The sequence below is a fragment of the Hyla sarda genome, chromosome 7 (genome assembly GCF_029499605.1).
Source record: "Hyla sarda isolate aHylSar1 chromosome 7, aHylSar1.hap1, whole genome shotgun sequence".
Taxonomy (NCBI): Eukaryota; Metazoa; Chordata; class Amphibia; order Anura; family Hylidae; genus Hyla; species Hyla sarda.
In genome coordinates, this window is record NC_079195.1 from 134,089,539 (window position 1) to 134,103,906 (window position 14,368).

The following is a 14,368-nucleotide window of genomic DNA, read 5'->3' on the forward strand; positions in this document are numbered from 1 at the left end:
CCAACTGTCACTTAGTCACATGTTCTCTGCAATCAATCAGATAAGCCATCCTTGTATTTACCCTACCTCTCTGGGATAGGGAAGAAATCCTAACAGACAGTTGAGAGTGTGGCTCTGGAGAGTTAAGAAGCAACAGTTCCTGTGTCACTTACCTCACTGAGGGGTTTGCATTTCCAAACCTCAAATGAGGATATTTCTCTCTGTCATATCCGGTGCCGAGACAGTATCACAACTCAAGATGCGCTTAAGGGTGAGTTCACACCCTAGTAGCTAGCAGCGCTGTGAGTTACGCTACCATTGATTTAAATGGGTCCGCTGACAGTCTGAAAATCTGACACTATTGCAGACTGTCTGTGGTTTTGGTCAGGATGTGAGAACAAGGGGACGAGTACGAGACGTCAAAAGAGCAGGAGAGTAGTGGTGGCATTGTCAGTGATGAAGACCTGCATAAAAGTATATCTACAATGTCACAGACATAAACCTACTGATATGGTAAGCTCAGGAGCAGATGATGGTGACTCTGATGCTGCATTTGTGAACCCCAGAAAAAAAGCCTGCCAGAAGAGTCACTAGTACTACAGTTGCCCCTGCTGTTGACTCGCTACTACCACATAGAAACATAAAATATGTAAGCATGTAAGAACCATTTGGCTCATCTAATCTAACACCAGTCCACCACCCCTATTGTAATCTCACTACTACTACCACCAGTCCACCACCACTGCTGTCACCTTCTACTACCAGACCTATGTAAGCACAGATTCCCTGTACTTGTTTTACACTGTCCTGCTGTTGATGTAGCTTTTTTCTATCATCACTGCTGCTGCTGCTGCTGCTGCTTCTACCAGGCCTACACTACTTGATGATCCCAAAATAGGAATAATTTTTTCATCTTTACATTTGTAAAACTTTAAATTTTTCTTCATCTTGCAAGACAGCAATGCTGTTGTTATTCTCATGATGGAGAGCAAGTAAAATGCAAGGACTCCTTCACTTGCCAGGTACAAAACTTGTTGTACTGGGTGGGCCATTTATATGGATACACCTTAATAAAATGGGTATGGTTGGTGATATTAACTTCCTTTTTGTGGCACATTAGTATATGTGAGGGGGGCAACTTTTCAAGATGAGTGGTGACCATGGCATCATTTTAGTCAGTGTTCTTAGGAAAACTAGGACCATTCCAACATAGCTACTTTAACCCCTTAAGGACACATGACGTACTGGAACGTCATGTGTCCGCTCCCAATCTATAACGCGGGGCCACGGCGTGGCCCCGCGTCATAGCAGGTCGGGCCCGGCCTCTAACAACGTCCGGGACCCGTGGCTAATAGCGCGCGGCATTGATCGCAGTGCCGCGCGCTATTAACCCTTTAGAGCGGCGTTCAAAGTGAAAGTGAAAGTGTGCTCGTTAGCTCAGTGGGCTGTTTGGGATAGCTGCGGTGAAATCGCGGCATCCCGAACAGCTTGCAGGACAGCAGGAGGGTCCCTTCCTGCCTCCTCGCTGCCCGATCACCGAATGACTGCTCAGTGCCTGAGATCCAGGCATGAGCAATCAAGCGGCAGAATCATCGATCACTGGTTTCTTATGAGAAATCAGTGATCAATGTAAAAGATCAGTGTGTGCAGTGTTATAGGTCCTTATGGGAGCTATAACACTGCAAAAAAAAAAAGTGAAAAAAAGTGAATAAAGATCATTTAACCCCTTCCCTTCAAAAGTTTGAATCACCCCCCTTTTCCCATAAAAAAAAACACAGTGTAAATAAAAATAAACATATATGGTATCGCCGCGTGCGGAAATGTCCGAATTATAAAAATATATTGTTAATTAAACCATACGGTCAATGGCGTGCGCGCAAAAAAATTCCAAAGTACAAAATAGTGCATTTTTGGTCACTTTTTACATCATGAAAAAATGAATAAAAAGCGATCAATAAGTCCTATCAATGCAAAAATGGTACCGCTAAAAACTTAAGATCATGGCACAAAAAATGAGCCCTCATACCGCCCCATACGCAGAAAAATAAAAAAGTTATAGGGGTCAGAAATGACAGTTTTAAACGTATAAATTTTCCTGCATGAAGTTATGATTTTTTCCAGAAGTAAGACAAAATCAAACCTATATAAATAGGGTATCATTTTCACCGTATGGACCTACAGAATAAATATCAGCTGTCATTTTCACCGAAAAATGTACTACGTAGAAACGGAAGCCCCCAAAAGTTACAAAACAGCGTTTTTTTTTCTCAATTTTGTCTCACAATGATTTTTTTTTCCGTTTCACCGTAGATTTTTGGGCAAAATGACTGACTTCATTACAAAGGAGAATTGGTGGCACAAAAAATAAGCCATCATATGGATTTTTAGGTTCAAAATTGAAAGAGTTATTTTTTAAAGGCAAGGAGCAAAAAACGAAAATGCAAAAACGGAAAAAACCCCGGTCCTTAAGGGGTTAAGAGCATATGTCACCTAAACCGTACAGTAGCAACTCTCCCCATAAAGTGTAAGACATCCACATTAACGTGTCTTTTGTTTCTTTATATACTAGCTGAGTACCGGGCATTGCCCGGGTTTTCCTTCCTAATCCTTGTTGGGGAGGAAAATCAACAAAGGAGGAAGCTTTTGACTTCATATCCCTTCCTCATATATTGTTGTCGTATCCCAACCCCATATCCCGTCCTCATATCTCAACCTCATATCCCGTCCTTATATCCCGACCTCATATCCCGTCATTATATCTTGACCTCATATCCAGACCTCCTATCCTGTCCTCATATCTCAACCTCATATCCCTTCCTCCTATACCATCCTCATATGCCGACCTCCTATCCTGAATTATAAAAATATATTGTTAAGTTAACCGCACGGTAAATGGCGTACACGCAAAAAAATTCCAAAGTCCAAAATAGTGTATTTTTGGTCATTTTTTATTAATCAAAAAGTCCGAACAATAGAAAAATGGTACCGCTAAAAACTTCAGATCACGGCACAAAAAATGAAGCCTCACAACGCTCCATATGCGGAAAAATAAAAAAGTTATAGGAGTCAGAAAATGATGTCGGTGTGATTTTTTCCAGAAGTACGACAAAATCAAACCTATGTAATTGGGGTATCATTTTAATTTTATGGACCTACAGAATAAAGAGAAGGTGTAATGTTTACCAAAAAAATGTACTGTGTAGAAACGGAAGCCCCCAAAAGTTACAAAATTTAGATTTTTCTTCAACTTTGTGGCACAATGATATTTTTTCCTGTTTTGTCATAGATTTTTTGGGTAAAATGAAGGATGTCATTACAAAGTAGAATTGGTGGTGCAAAGAATAAGCCATCATATGGATTTTTAGGGGCAAAATTGAAAGAGTTACAATTTTTTAAAGGTAAGGAGGAAAAATGAAAGTGCAAAAACAGAAAAACCCTTGGTCCTTAAGGGGATAAACAACCCCCCCGACCCTCACAAATGGCGATAGTTAAGGGTTAAATGAACTATCCTATGTTTGTTGTTGACATATAAGTAACATGTTAATATCTTTAGCAGTTTGGACGTGATGCTGGAACATACACACATACACACATTGAGTTTTCTATATATATACTAGCTGAGTACCCGGCATTGCCTGGTTTTTGCTTCCTAAGCCTTGTTGGGGAGGAAAATAAACAAAGGAGGAAGCTTTTGACTTCATATCCTGTCCTCATATATTATTGCCACATCCCGACCTCCTATCCCGACCTCCTATCCTGACCTCCTATCCCAACCTCCTATCCCGTCCTCCTATCCTGACCTCCTATCTAGACCTCCTATCCCATCCTCCTATCCTGACCTCCTATCCCGTCCTCCTATCCCAACCTCCTATCCCATCCTCATATCCCATCCTCATATCCCGTCCTTCTATCCCGTCCTCCTATCCCGTCCTCCTATCCTGACCTCCTATCCCGTCCTCATATCTCGACCTCATATCTCGACCTCCTATCTCGACCTCCTATCCCGACCTCCTATCCCATCCGCCTATCCCGTCCTCATATCTTGACCTCCTATCCTGACCTCCTATCCCGACCTCCTATCCCGACCTCCTATACCTTCCTCATATCCCGTCCTCATATCCCATCCTCATATCCCGACCTCCTATCCTGACCTCCTATCCCGACCTCCTATTTCGTCCTCCTATCCCGTCCACATATCAGGACCTCATATCCCGTCCTCCTATCCTCCTATTCTCACTTCCTATCCCGACCTCCTATGCCGACCTCCTATCCCGTCCTCCTATCTCGACCTCCTATCCTGTCCTCATATCTCGACCTCCTATCTCGACCTCCTATCTCGACCTCCTATCCCGACCTCCTATCCCATCCGCCTATCCCATCCTCATATTTCGACCTACTATCCTGACCTCCTATCCCATCCTAATATCCCGTCCTCATATCCCGAACCCCTATCCCGATCTCCTATTCCGACCTCCTATTTCGTCCTCCTATCCCGCCCACATATCAGGACCTCATATCCCGTCCTCCTATCCCATCCTCCTATTCTGACTTCCTATCCCGACCTCATATCCCGACCTCCTATCCCGTCCTCCTATCCCGACCTCCTATCCCGTCCTCATATCTCGACCTCCTATCTCTACCTCCGATGCCAACCTCCTATGCTGACCTCCTATCCCACCCTCCTATCTTGACCTTCTATCCTTACCTCCTATCCTGTCCTCATATCTCATCCTCCTATCCCATCCTCCTACCCCGTCCTAATATCCCGTTCTCCTATTTCGACCTCCTATCTCAAACTCCCATCCCGACCTACTATCTCAAACTCCTATCACGACCTCCTATCCCGACCCATAATATGTGTACCAGGTATTGAAATATGTCCAGCTGCACGGAAGTTATGTGGGAACATACATTTCCCATTGATTTGCATGGGACTTAAAAAAAAAAAACGACCCTCACAAATGGGGGTAGTTAAGGGTTAAATTAACTATCCAATATTTTAAGTGGACATATAAGTAACATGTGACCAAGTATTATCCAAATATTTCCAGTCGTTTGGAAGATATGCAGTAACATATATTTCCATACAGTAGACTTGTATGGGACTTTAAACAAAACTGCCACCCCTGTCAAATGGGGGAGAGTAAGGGTTAAATCACCGATCCTATGTTTGTTGTAGACATATAAGTGTGTGTCAAGTTTCATGTTAATATCTTTAGTCGTTTGGACGTGATGCTGGAACATACACACATACATACACACACATTGAGATTTATATATATACACTAGCTGATTACCCGGCATTGCCCAGGTTTTCCTTCCCTATCCTTGTTGGGGAGGAAAATAAACAAAGGAGGAAGCTTTTGACTTCATATCCCGTCCTCATATATTGTTGTCATATTCCAACCCCATATCCCGTTCTCCTATTCCGACCTCCTATCCTGACCTCCTATCCCAACCTCCTATCCTGACCTCCTATCCCAATCTCTTATCCCTATCTCCTGTCTCGTCCTCATATCCCGTCCTCCAATGCCATACTCCTATGCTGTACTCCTATCCCAACCTCCTATCCCGTCCTCATATCCCTACCTCCTATCTCGACCTCCTATCCCGACTCCCTATCCCGTCCTCCTTTCCTGTCCTCCTATTTCAACCTCCTATCTCGACCTCCTATCCCAATCTCTTATCCCTATCTCCTATCTCGTCCTCATATCCCGTCCTCCTATCTTGACCTCCTATCTCGACCTCCTATCCTGACCTTCTATCCCGACCTCATGACCCGACACTTAATACGTGTACCAGGTATTGAAATATCTCCAGCCTTACGGAAGTTATGTGGGAAGGTACATTTCCCTTTGATTTGCATGGGACTTTTAACAAAAACCCAGACCCTCACAAATGGGGGTAGTAAAGGGTTAAATTAACTATCCTATATTTTAAGTGGACATATAAGTAACATGTGACCAGGCATTATCAAAATATCTCCAGCCATTCGGAAGTTATGCAGTAACATATATTTCCCATAGACTTGTATGGGACTTTAAACAAAAACCCCAACCCTGGCAAATGGGGGTAAGTAAGGTTAAATCACCTATCCTATGTTTGTTATTGACATATAAGTAACATGTGTGTCAAGTTTCATGTTGATATCTTTAGCCGTTTGGACGTGATGTTGGAACATACATACATACATACATACACACACACACATTGAGTTTAATATATATAGATATACTAGCTGATTACCCGGCGTTTCCCTGTTTTTCCTTCCTAATCCTTTTTGGGAGGAAAATAAACAAAGGAGGAAGCTTTTGACTTCATATCCCGTCCTCATACATTGTTGTCATATCCCAAACCCATATCCCATCCTCATATCCCGACCTCCTATCCTGACCTCCTATCCCGACCTCCTATCCCGACCTCCTATCTCTACCTCCTTTCCTGTCCTCCTATGTTGACCTCTTATCTCGACCTCTTATCCTGTCCTCCTATTTCGACCTCCTATATCAACCTCCTATATCGACCTCCTATCCCATCCTCCTATCTCGACCTCCTATCCCGTCCTCCTATCCCGTCCTCCTATCTCAACCTCTATTCTCGACCTCCTATCTCGACCTCCTATCCCATTCCTCCTATCTCGACCTCCTATCCTGTCCTCCTATCCCGTCCTCCTATCCCGTCCTCCTATCTCGACCTCCTATCCCGACCTCCTATCCTAACCTCCTATTCCGTCCTCCTCTCTCGACCTCCTATCTCGACCTTCTATCCCAACCTCATATCCCTTCCTCATATCCCGTCCTCCTATCCCGACCTCCTTTCCCGTCCTCATATCTCGACCTCCTTTCCCGTCTTCATATCTCGACCGCCTTTGCCGTCCTCATATCTCGACCTCCTATCTCGACCTCGTATCCCTACCCCCTATCCCGTCCTCCTATCCCATCCTCCTTTCCGTCCTCATATCTAGACCTCCTATCCCAACCTCCTTTCCCGTCCTCATTTCCCATCCTCCTATCCCTACCTCCTATCCCGTCCTCCTTTCCGCCCTCATATCTAGACCTCCTATCCCGACCTCCTTTCCCGTCCTCATTTCCCGTCCTCCTATCTCGGCCTCCTATCTCGACCTCCTATCCCGACCTCCTATCCCGACCCGTATCATGTGTACCAGGTATTGAAATATCTCCAGCTGTACAGAAGTTATGTGGGAACATACATTTCCCATTGATTTGCATGGGACTTTAACCCCTTAAGGACCCTTGATGTACGCGTACGTCATGACACCCTGGTACTTAAGGACCCATGACGCATGCGTACGTCATGGAGAATTCCGGTCCCCGCCGGGCAAATCTTTCAGCAGGCATCCCGTGCAAACGCCCAGGGGGGGTCATTAGAACCCCCATGTCGGTGATCGCAAAAAAACGCAAGTGAATTCACACTTGTGAATCGCTGCGTTTCCGGTGATGCGGATAATACACTCCCAATCACCTCCTGTATCTATGGGGAGGTGGCGATTTTGTCACCCCCCCCCCCCAGGTTGGACAATCATTGGTTGGTTAACCGCATCCTCCTGCAGCTCCCATGGCTGGCTGGGTTCAGTCAGCGGTCACAGATGCTGGAGGAAGAACGGGACCCCCCCCCCCCCCTCTGCTGAGATTGGAGCCCCCACAGAAGAAAAGAAGCCCCCCCCCCATAGATCAGGGAAAGAATACAGCCCAGGGAAAGGTAGGGTAAAAAGTTTAAAAAAAAGTTTAAAAAAGTAAAACATTCCCCCCCTCCCCCCCACTGACCCCTTAATAAGTCCCCAAGGGTCTGCCGCAACTTTTCAGTGTTACTCGGGCCCTATTAGGGGCTCAGGGCGCTGCATTTGGCCCCCCATTTGGGGCCGCAGTGCTCCCCCCCCCATACAGTTTATAGTTACACCAATCACACACAATACATACTCACACCCCCCCCACACACACACCCTCCCCCCCGACACCACCACCTCACCAACACCCCCCGCCACCGTAGAAAAAAGGCGATTGCTCGCCAGGCATTTTTGGCAGCGGAGGCATACGCTTTTCTTGCCTCCGACTACGAATCTGCCAGTGAGGACGATGAAGATCCTCCATTCCTGTGTTCTTCATTGTCCTCCTCATCATCTAGCAGTGATGATGAGTCCCCTGTACGGCGGCGGAGACACCGCCAGGCGAGGCCACGCACCCCCCATGATAGTGGCCCAGTGGCCGGCACTAGTACAAGCGACAATGCCGCTGGTACTAGGAGTCCGACCCCCCAGACAAGTTTACCGGAGCCCCCTTCCGGTGAACCTGTCTGGAGACCCCCAGAGGGTTATCAGCCACTGGTTCTGGAGTTTGTTGGCGACTCCGTAATCTGGATTGAAATTTACTATTTCAGTTATTTTTTCAGTGACGGCCTGGTTAATCTAATGGTGGAGCAGACAAATCGGTACGCCAGACAGTTCATCGCCCACCACCCTGATTCTTTTTTGGCCAGGTCCAATGAATAGTGCGCCATTGATGCAGCAGAGATGAGGAAATTTTGGGGTCTCTTGCTGCATGTGGGCCTGGTCAAAAAACCTAGTGTCAGGCATTACTGGAGCGGGGACATCCTATACCAGACCCTGCTTTACAGTATGGCCATGACACGGAAGCGGTTCCAGGCCATTCGGAAATGCCTGCATTATGCAGATAATGGCGGCATGTCCACCCCGAAGTGATCCCGCCTATGACCGGCTTTACAAAGTGAGACCGGTCATCAATCACTTTGGGGCCAAATTTTTTGAGGCTACATACTGCTCAGGGAGCTCTCGGTTGATGAGTCTCTTATCAGTTTTAAGGGGGAGACTCATCTTCCACCAGTATATTCCCTTGAAGCGGGCGCAATATGGCGTGAAGCTCTATAAACTTTGTGAGAGTACCACCGGGTACACTTACAAGTTTAGAGTGTATGAGGGACGAGATTCCCATATTGAACCCCCAGATTGTTCAGCCACTCTGGGTGTTAGCGGGAAACTCGTTTGGGAGCTTGTGCACCCATTGCTGGATAAGGGTTACCACTTGTACGTGGACAACTTTTATAACAGCATCCCTCTCTTCACATCCCTTGCTGCCAGATTGACGTCTGCTTGTGGGACCGTGCGGAAAAGCCAGAGAGGCCTCCCTCTAAATTTGATCCAGACACCTATTCCCAAGGGTGAGTCCTGTGCCCTTGCCCATGAAAACCTGTTGTTGGTCAAATATAAGGATAAGAGGGATGTCCTTATGCTTACCACTATTCATGATAACGGCAGCTCACCTGTCCCTGTGCGAGGTACCACAACAACGATCCTCAAGCCCGATTGTATTCTGGACTACAATCGGTATATGGGGGGAGTTCATCTTTCTGATACAAGCCATACATGGCCATGCACAAAATACGGGTATGGTACAAAAAAGTTGCGGTCTGCTTGGTACAGGTTGCCATGTACAACTCCTTTGTACTCTCCCAGCAGGCTGGCAACACAGGGACATTCCTCCAGTTCCAAGAAGAAGTCCTAAAGGTCCTGATCTTTGGTGACTGGGAAAGAGCAGGCCGGAGTTCCGAAGGAACTGGAGTTATAGGTGCCAGGATCGTCTCAGGCCAACACTTTCCAGGTGAAGTCCCCCACACTGGAAAGAAGGGACGAACCCAGAAAAGATGCAGAGTGTGTTACAAGAGGGGGATACGGAAGGATACAACCTATCAATGTGACACTTGCCCCGATCATCCGGGCCTCTGCATTAAGGATTGCTTCAGGGAGTATCACACTTCCATGGAGTATTACATTTTCCCTTCTCATTTTAATTTTCCATAATTTGACCCCAATGTACCAAGTCCAGAGTACATTCCAAGTTTTAACCCCATAAACCACTAAATTGCCCAAAATAATGTTTCATCTGAAAAAAAAAAAAAACTGATAAGACCTCTGGGGGTATTTAAAATTAAAATGGGTCACTGAGTCACTATCATCGGGGGACTTTTTATGTTGCCTCAAATGTGCAGCGCTCTCTCTCCACCTGAGCGGGGTGCGCATTTGAGGCAACAGGTTAGGGACGGCCACACACATCACATTCCTGGAATGATGATTCAGAGCATAGGGTTTGGGGCGGTCATATTTTTTAGTTTTGCTCTGGGTCATCATTCTGGGAAAATAATTTATAATTTTATGTCCCACTGACCCCATTTTAATTATTTAGCGTACCCCAGTTATTTACCCCATGTAATGCCCCTTGAGGGGGGGTCCCACTCTGAGACCGATGTGCATACTGTTTACGCCAAGATATGAAGTACCGTATATACTCGAGTATAAGCCGACCCGAATATAATCCGAGGCCCCTAATTTCACCCCAAAATCCCAGGAAAAGTTATCGACTCGAGTATAAGCCTAGGGTGGGAAATACATTATCCCCCCCTGTCATCATCCAGACCCTCATCATCATCACCCTGTCATCATCCCCCCTTCATCATTACCGCCTGTCATCATCCCCCCTTCATCATCACCGCCTGTCATCATCCCACACCCCCCCTTCATCATCCCCTTGTCATCATCCCACACCCCCTTCATCATCCCCTTGTCATCATCCCACACCCCCCTTCATCATCCCCTTGTCATCATCCCCTTGTCATCATCCCCTTGTCATCATCCCCACCCCCCTTCACCTCCCCTTGTCATCATCCTCTTGTGAACTCTCCGCCCTCAGTGGTCTTCAACCTGCGGACCTCCAGAGGTTTCAAAACTACAACTCCCAGCAAGCCCGGGCAGCCATCGGCTGTCCGGGCTTGCTGGGAGTTGTAGTTTTGAAACGTCTGGAGGGCCGCAGGTTGAAGACTACTGCAGCCTTCGACATCATCCAGCCCCCTCTCACCCCCTTTAGTTCTGTACTCACCTCCGCTCAGCGCTGGTCCGGTGCTGCAGGACTGTCCGGTGGGGAGGTCGTCCTGTGGGATACTGGTTCCGAGCTGCTATCTTCACCGGGGGGGGGGGGCCTCTTCTCTGCGCTTCGGGCCCGGAATAGAGACGTTGCCTTGACGACCACGCAGAGGGACGTTTGTAATGAACGTACCTCTGCGTCGTCAAGGCAACGTGACTATTCGGGGGCCGGGCCTGAAGCGTGGAGAAGAGGCGCCCCCAGTGAAGATAGCAGCCCGGAACCACTATCCCACCAGACGACCTCCCCACCGGACAGTCCTGCAGCACCGGACCAGCGCCGAGCGGAGGTGAGTACAGAACTAAAGGGGGTGAGAGGGGGCTTTCTTGAGGGGTGTAGTTTCCAAAATAGTATGCCATATGTTTTTTTTTTTTTTTTTTGCTGTCCTGGCACCATAGGGGCTTCCTAAATGCGATATGCCCCCCCCCCCCCCATTTCAGCAAATGTGACTCTTTTTCTTCTGAGCATTGTAGTGCACCAGCAGAGCACTTGACGTCCACACATGGGGTATTTCCATACTCAGAAGAGATGGGGTTACAAATTTTGGGGGTAATTTTCTCCAATTACCCCTTGTAAAAATGTAAAATTTTGGGGAAAACCAGCATTTTAGTGGAAAAAAATAATTTACACATCCAACTTTAATGAAAAGTCGTCAGACACCTGTGGGGTGTTAAGGCTCACTGTACCCCTTGTTATGTTCCTTGAGGGGTGTAGTTTAGAAAATAGTATGCCATATGTTTTTTTTTTTCCTGTCCTGGCACCATAGGGGCTTCCTAAATTCGATATGCCCCCAGCCCCCCCCCCCCCTTTTCTGCAAAATTTTCAAATGTGACTCCTTTTCTTCTGAGCATTGTAGTGCACCAGCAGAGCACTTGACGTCCACACATGGGGTATTTCCATTCTCAGAAGAGATGGGGTTACAAATTTTGGGGGTGCATTTTCTCCAATTACCCCTTGTAAAAATGTAAAATTTGGGGGGAAAACCAGCATTTTAGTGAAAAAAAAAATCATTTACACATCTAACTTTAAGGAAAAGTCGTCAAACACCTGTGGGGTGCTAAGGCTCACTGTACCCCTTGTTATGTTCCTTGAGGGGTGTATTTATTAAAATAGTATGCCATGTGTTTTTTTTTTTTTTTTTTGCTGTCCTGGCACCATAGGGAATACCTAAATGTTACATGCCCCCAAAAAAACATTTCAGCAAATTTACTTTGCAAAAGCCAAATGTGACTCCTTCTCTTCTGAGCATTGTAGTGCGCCAGCAGAGCATTTGACGTCCACATATGAGGTATTTTCATACTCAGAAGATATGGGGTTACAAATTTTGGGGATCATTTTCTCCAATTACCCCTTATAAAAATGTAAAATTTAGGGGGGAAAACCAGCATTTTAGTGAAAAAAATATAATTTACACATCCAACTTTAACGAAAAGTCGTCAAACACCTGTGGGGTGTTAAGGCTCACTGTACCCCTTGTTATGTTCCTTGAGGGGTGTATTTACTAAAATAGTATGCCATGTGGTTTTTGTTTTTTTTTGCTGTCCTGGCACCATAGGGACTTCCTATATGGGACATGCCCCCAAAAAACCATTTCAGCAAAATTTACTTTGCAAAAGCCAAATGTGACTCCTTCTCTTTTGAGCATTGTAGTGCGCCAGCAGAGCACTTGACGTCCACATATGAGGTATTTCCATACTCAAAAGAGATGGGGTTACAAATTGGGGGACATTCTTTCCTATTAACTCTTGTAAAAATTTGTAAGGAAAACTAGCATTTTAGTGAAAAAAAAAATCATTTACACATCCAACTTTAACAAAAAGTTGTGAAACACTTGTGGTGTGTTAAGACTCACTGGACCCCTTGTTACGTGCCTTGAGGGGTCTAGTTTCCAAAATAGAATGCTATGTGTTTTTTTTTTTTTTGCTGTTCTGGCACCATAGGGTCTTCCTAAATGTGACATGCCCCCCAAAAATTATTTCAGAAAAACTCACTCTCCAAAATCCCACTGTTGCTCCTTCCCTTCTGAGCCCTCTACTGCGCCCTCTACTGCGCCCGAACACTTGACATACACATATGAGGTATTTCCTTACTCGAGAGAAATTGGGTTACACATTTTACTCCTTTTACCCCTTGTAAAAATTCAAAAAATGAAGATTTTGAATTTTCTCCTTCACTTTGCTGCTATTCCTGTGAAACACCTAAAGGGTTAACAAACCTTTTGAATGTCATTTTGAATACTTTGAGGGGTGCAGTTTTTATAATGGGGTCATTTATGGGGTGTTTCATATATGAAGACCCTTCAAATCCACTTCAAAGCAGAACTGGTCCCTGAAAAATTATTGCTATACTTTGAAGCCCTCTGATGTCTTCCAAAAGTAAAAACATATCAACTTTATGATGAATATATAAAGTAGGCATATTGTATATGTGAATCAATATATAATTTATTTGGAATATTCATTTTCCTTATAAGCAGAGAGCTTTGAAGTTTAAAAAAATGCTAAATTTTCAATTTTTTCATCAAATTTGGGAATTTTTCACCAAGAAATGATGCAAGTATCGACAAAATGTTACCACTAACATAAAGTAGAATATATCATGAAAAATCTCTGAATCAGAATGAAAGGTAAAAGCATCCCAGAGTTATTAATGTTTAAAATGACAGTGGTCAGATGTGCAAAAATGGCCATGTCCTACAGTGAAAATTGGCTGGGTCCTTATGGGGTTCAATAAAAACCCTGACCCTCATGAATGGGGGTAGTTAAGGGTTAAAGTAACTATCCTATATTTTAAGTGGACATATAAGTAACATGTGACCAAGTATTATCGAAATATCTCCAGCCGTTAGGAAGTTATGCAGTAACAAATATTTCCCATAGATTTGAATGGGACTTTAAACAAAAACCCCGCCCCTGGCAAATGGGGGTGAGTAAGGGTTAAATCACCTATCCTATGTTTGTTGTTGACATATAAGTAACATGTGTGCCAAGTTTCATGTCAATATCTTTAGCCATTTGGACGTGATGCTGAAACATAGACACATACATACATACATACATACACACATTATCCTCATTTACTAATGTCAACCCGACTTTTTTGTGACAGCGCCAGAGCCAGTAGGATCGCGGACCTCGGGAACAGGTAATTATAACACCGGGGATGGGGGAGGCGATGGGGCAGCTGTGGTGTTTGTAATCAGGAGAACTGTGTATAGAAGAGAAGTGGGGACCAGATAACGCTATATGTCTGGTTCCCACTTTGCTTCTATACAAATATGCCTCTGAAGCGCTATCACTGTCAAGCATTAGTCATTGATAGCACTTCAGAGGCATATGTGAATAGATGCGCTGTGTGGGGAGCATATATAATATATATCTACATGCGCTGCAGTGTGTATATGATTGCGCTGTGCGGGGGGCATATCTATATACACATGCGCT

General features: G+C 45.2%; 1 long non-coding RNA gene across 1 annotated transcript; it reads left to right on the forward strand.

The window, feature by feature from the left end:
- Positions 1-353: 353 nt before the first annotated feature.
- On the forward strand, positions 354-14,073 carry LOC130282501 (uncharacterized). The gene is made up of 2 exons (XR_008846425.1): positions 354-492; positions 14,034-14,073. It is a non-coding gene; the product is annotated as an uncharacterized LOC130282501 (long non-coding RNA).
- The last annotated feature ends 295 nt before the right edge of the window (positions 14,074-14,368 follow it).